Here is a 5,431-nt window from a genome sequence, read left to right on the forward strand (position 1 = left end):
CATTTTGTTCACCCCCCGCCATGTGCGACCGATGGGCGCCACGAACTTTGATCGGCTCTGAGGACCCCGACGCGGGTGACTACGCACCACCCGATGACGACTCCGATTTACTGCCACGACTCGCTTCAGTCACTCTGGACCAGTCTCGACCCCGCACCCTCTCTACGGCAACAACGAAGGTCCTGCTCAACGGGCACAAAATGACCTGCCTACTGGACTCCAGGAGCACGGAGTGTTTCGTACATGCTACCACGGTAAGACGCTGCGCTCTCCCTGTCTATCCCGTCAAGCAAAAACTCACCCTGGCCTTTGGCTCCCATTCAGTGGAGATCACGGGGTATTGTATAGCGGACCTCATGGTCCTGGGGAGGGAGTTTAAAAATTACAGACTCTACGTCCTCCCCCACCTCTGCGCGGCTGCGCTCCTGGGGTTAGACTTCCAGTGTAACCTCCAGAGTCTAACATTTAAATTCAGTGGCTCTATACCTCCCCTCACTGTCTGCAGCCTCGCGACCCTCCAGTTCGATCCCTCATCCTTGTTTGCAAACCTCACCCCGGATTGTAAACCTGTCGCCACCAGGAGCAGATGATACAGTGCCCAGGACCGGGTCTTCATCAGGTCCGAGGTCCAACGGCTTATGAAGGAAGGGGTCATCGAGGCTAGTAACAGCCCCTGGCGAGCGCAAGTTCTGGTGGTAAAGACCGGGGAGAAGAATAGGATGGTCATAGGCTACAGTCAGACCTCAACAGGTTTACGCAGCTGGACGCGTACCCTCTCCCCCGTATATCTGACCTGGTCAACAGGATCGCACAGCACAAGGTCTTCTCCACGGTGGACCTCAAGTCCGTCTACCACCAGCTCCCCATCCGCGCGAGCGATCGCAAGTACACTGCATTCGAAGCGGACGGGCGGCTTTACCACTTTTTAAGGGTTCCCTTCGGTGTCACAAACAGGGTCTCGGTCTTCCAACGAGAGATGGACCGAATGGTCGACCGACACGGTTTACGGGCAACCTTCCCATATCTCGATAATGTCACCATCTGCGGCCACGATCAGCAGGACCACGGCACCAATCTCCGCAAATTCCTCCAAACTGCAAAACTCCTGAATTTGACTTATAACAAAGACAAATGCGTGTTCAGCACCGACCGCCTAGCCATCCTCGGCTACGTAGTGCAAAATGGAGTGATAGGCCCCGACCCGGAACGCATGTGCCCCCTGATGGAGCTCCCCCTCCCCCACTGCTCCAAGGCCCTGAAGCGTTGCCTCGGTTTCTTCTTGTATTACGCCCAGTGGGTCCCCAACTACGCCGACAAAGCCCGTCCCCTCATCCACTTTCCCCCTGTCGACGGAGGCCCGCCAGGCCTTCAGCCGCATCAAAGCGGATATCGCAAAGGCCACGATGCGCGTTATCGACGAGTTCCTCCCCTTCCAGGTCAATACTGACCTGTGCGTCCAAAGCGGGTTTCCTTCACCTGCTTCCCGTTTTTCAAAAGCAGTTGTAAACTTCGTCGACGTGATGTCACGCCGGCGAGGGGGGACTTACAAATGTGGGGGGAACCTATGGCAGAGAAGCCCTTTAATTATATATTAATTTGTTGAAATGAGGGGTGGACTTCTCTGACCCCCCGTCGGGCTGGAGAATCGCTGGGGAGCGGCGTGAATCCCGTCCCAACGCCGGCTGCCGGATTCTCTGGAGCCGGTTTTTCGGTGGGGTCGTTGGCACCAGCCCTCCCCCTGCCTCCGGCGATTCTCTGCCCTGCGATGGGCCGAGCGGCCGCCCATTTACAGCCGGTCCCGCTGTGATTTACACCAGTTCCGTACTGGCGGGACCTGGCTTTGAGGGTGGCCTGCGGAGTCCTTGGGAAGGCACGGGGGGGATCTGGCCCCGGGGGGGGGGGGGGGGGGGGGGGGGGGCACCGATCTGCAGGCGGGCCTGTTCCGTGGGGGCACTCTTTCCCTCTGCGCCAGCCGGTGTGCCGGTCGCCATGGCCGGCGCGGAGGAGAACCCCCCTGCACATGCTCTGGGAACACGCTGGCGCACCTGCACATGCGCCAAATCGCGTCGGCCGGTGAGGACCCTGCCGGCGTCAGCCTAGCCCCTGAAGGTGCGGAGGATTCCGCACCTTCCGGGTGGCCCGGTGCCGGAGTGGTTCACGCCACTCCTCGGCGCCGGTACGGCCCCCCCCCCCCCCGCCAGTTAGGGGAGAATCCCGACCGAGGTTGCCGACCTTCCTGGTTAGATTACCGGAGAGGGGCAGCGAAAATCAGAAAATGAGATCTCGCCAGCAAGATTCTCACTTTCTCAGTCTCGGGATATCTCACATCCTCGTCGCCGTTTGTGCTTGTGGCGAATATGGGCACAAATCACAACAGCTTTCTGGCACTAAGCCCACAAACAGATGATGAAACAGAGGCCGTGATTTTCAGGGCCCTCTTGCCGGTGGGATCTTCCAGCCCCACTGTAGGCGAAATCCTGCGGCTCTTTCCCTGGCGGTGCAGTTGTGAAATTATGCAAACGGCCATTGACTTCGTCTGCAGGAGGGCCCGGAAAATCCCGAACACGGTTTTTAAATTCTCATTTTTTATTTAAACATGCAGAACCCACTTGAGTTTATTTCACAGAATCACAGAATTGTTATGATGCAGATTGAGGCCATTTGGCCCATCATGTCTGCACAGCCTCTCCAAACAAGCATTATGACTTCGCGCCATTCTCCTGCCTTCTCCCCATACCCCTGCACATTGTTTCTTTTTTTTAAATTGTCAATTAAGCAGCTATTTAGCGTGGCCAATCCACCTACCTTGCACATTTTTGGGTTGTGGGGATGGGACCCACGCAGACACAGGGGGAATGTGCAAACTCCACACGGATAGTGACCTGGGGTTAGGACCGAACCCGAGTCCTCAGCACCTTGAGGCAGCAGTGCTAACCACTGCGTGCCATGCCCCACTATTGTTTCCATTTGAACAACCATCTAATGCCCTTTTGAATGCCTTGATTGAATCTGCTTCCACCGCACTTTCAGGCAGTGCATTCTGGACCCAAACCACTCGCTGTGTGAAAAAACAAATTCTCACATCGCATTTGCTTCTTTGCAAACCTTTTTACATTCTCCATCCTTTTACGAGTGGGAACAGTTTCTCCCTGTCTACTCAGTCCAGCCCCCTCATGATTTTGAACTCTTTCTTAGATCTCCTCTTCGCGTTCTCCTCCCCAAGGTGAACAGTATTAACCTCTCCAACCTACCTTCATATCTGAGCTTGGGCTTTAGTGCTATTAGCTGTTAGATTTTAAATAATGACTTATCTAAAATATATATATTACTCTTGAATCTACCAGGTTGACAAAATGACCAATAGTCTTCTTGTTGAAAGATGAACTATTTAATGAGTAATAAAATAATAAACTGTGAGTCCTAGGGGCTGTTTAGCACAGGGCTAAATCACTGGCTTTGAAAGCAGACCAAGGCAGGCCAGCAGCACGGTTCAATTCCCATATCAGCCTCCCCGAACACGCGCCACAATGTGGTGATGAGAGGCTTTTCACAGTAACTTCATTTGAAGCCTCCTTGTGACAATAAGCATTTTTCATTTTACTCAATACTAAATAAACAATAAAGAATTGAAGTGCAATACAGATAATTATATAACTGTACACTATTATAACAAACTAGTTGTAACTTCTCTCACTCTAGCTATTCGATATCTTGCTTGTTCACTGTTCTGAATCACATCATCATGATCTCATCATCATCTGACTCAGAAAAGGCGGGAAACCAGTTCTTCTAGTATCTGACTGTGAGCCATCTAATGTTAAAATGACTGTACTACATTTACATATATTTATATCTGAATATCACTACATTAGCTAATTGCAAGATTGCTCCTCAAAATCCTAAAATGGCAGTTCTTGAGGAATTGACTATAAAAGTCCACTTCACTGTTTAACCTTTTACTCCAATCCCTCATGTTGGATTGGCATCCTTGACTGTACTTCCACCAGTTAAATCACGAAAGAGATGCAGTACTGCTTGGCCTGTCAGTAAAGCTAACAAAATCTGAGAAGGCCTACCCGCCCAACAGAAAACTGAAATAATTTGCATTTCAAATCCTTGCAGTTGAAATAAAAGAAAAACAAGATTATCAACCCAGATTCCAAAGGCGGAAAACATCCCTTGATATGAATAAAGTATGAGTGCTCAATCTGAATTCTAAATTTAAACTATCCCTCATTATACGAGGCATTTTACAATGCTTCAATAATCAACAGATATTTAAATAACTGAAATATGATCACCCAAACAACACAAAAAAAGAAATGTTAGCTAGAAATCAAACCAGCTAGATGTACATCTATACAGTCAAACTGGAGTCGGAAAACGATATGCGTTCATTATAATTCCTAACCAGATGAAGCCTGTTGAAGTATGACCCCTGCCATATTTGAATGCCTGCAACTCATATAACAGCATGAGTTTAACATTGATTTAGATGGTTCAGTCGTCACACGCCATGAGGTTAACATCTGTAGGTTAATGGCAGCACGGCAGCACCGTGGTTAGCACTGTTGGTTCACAGCGCCAGGGTCCCAGGTTCAATTCCAGGCTTGGGTCACTGTCTGTGCGGAGACTGCACATTCTCCCCGTGTCTGCATGGGTTTCCTCCGGGTGCTCCGGTTTCCTCCCACAAGTCCCGAAAGATGTGCTGTTAGGTGAATTGGACATTCTGAATTCTCCCTCAGTGTACCCGAACAGGCGCCGAAGTGTGGCGACTGGGGGATTTTCACAGTAACTTAATTGCAGTGTTACTTGTGACAATAATAAAGACTATTATTATTAGCGTGTGCGTAGTGCGGAAACTGCTTGCAAAGAAGTCTGTCCAAAAAAGTGTTTGTGAGGTATGTTCATACACTGATATTTTCACCATTGTTGCAAAACGATTTTGAGCTTTGGATACAGAACAAAAAAGCAAATGAGAGAGCAATGTTTCCTTTAGCGAGAGACAATGGCGTTAAGTTCATGGTGACCTTCATTTCAGAGGGAAACAAAATTCATGATAAAGCTGATGAAAGCTCTTTGTCCTGCCCATGTCCCATAACATGTCATGCTGATATGAATCCATAGAACCCGTACAGTGCAGAAGGAGGCCAGTCAGCCCATCGGGTCTGTACCGACCCTCCGAAAGAGTACTCTACCCAGGACCATTCCCCCGCCCAGGCTGCCGTAACCCTGTATCCTAACCTAAACATCCCTAGGTTCTCAAGGGCAATTTAGCACAGCCAATCTATCTGACCCACACATCTTTAGACTGTGGGAGGAAACCGGAGCACCCGGAGGGAACCCACGCAGACACGTGGAGAACGTGGAAGCTCCACAAATACAGTGTGAATACACTAAGAATCTGCATTGTCCTTTAAGATACAGGCTC

The sequence above is a fragment of the Scyliorhinus canicula genome, chromosome 5 (assembly GCF_902713615.1).
Source record: "Scyliorhinus canicula chromosome 5, sScyCan1.1, whole genome shotgun sequence".
NCBI classification, from domain to species: domain Eukaryota; kingdom Metazoa; phylum Chordata; class Chondrichthyes; order Carcharhiniformes; family Scyliorhinidae; genus Scyliorhinus; species Scyliorhinus canicula.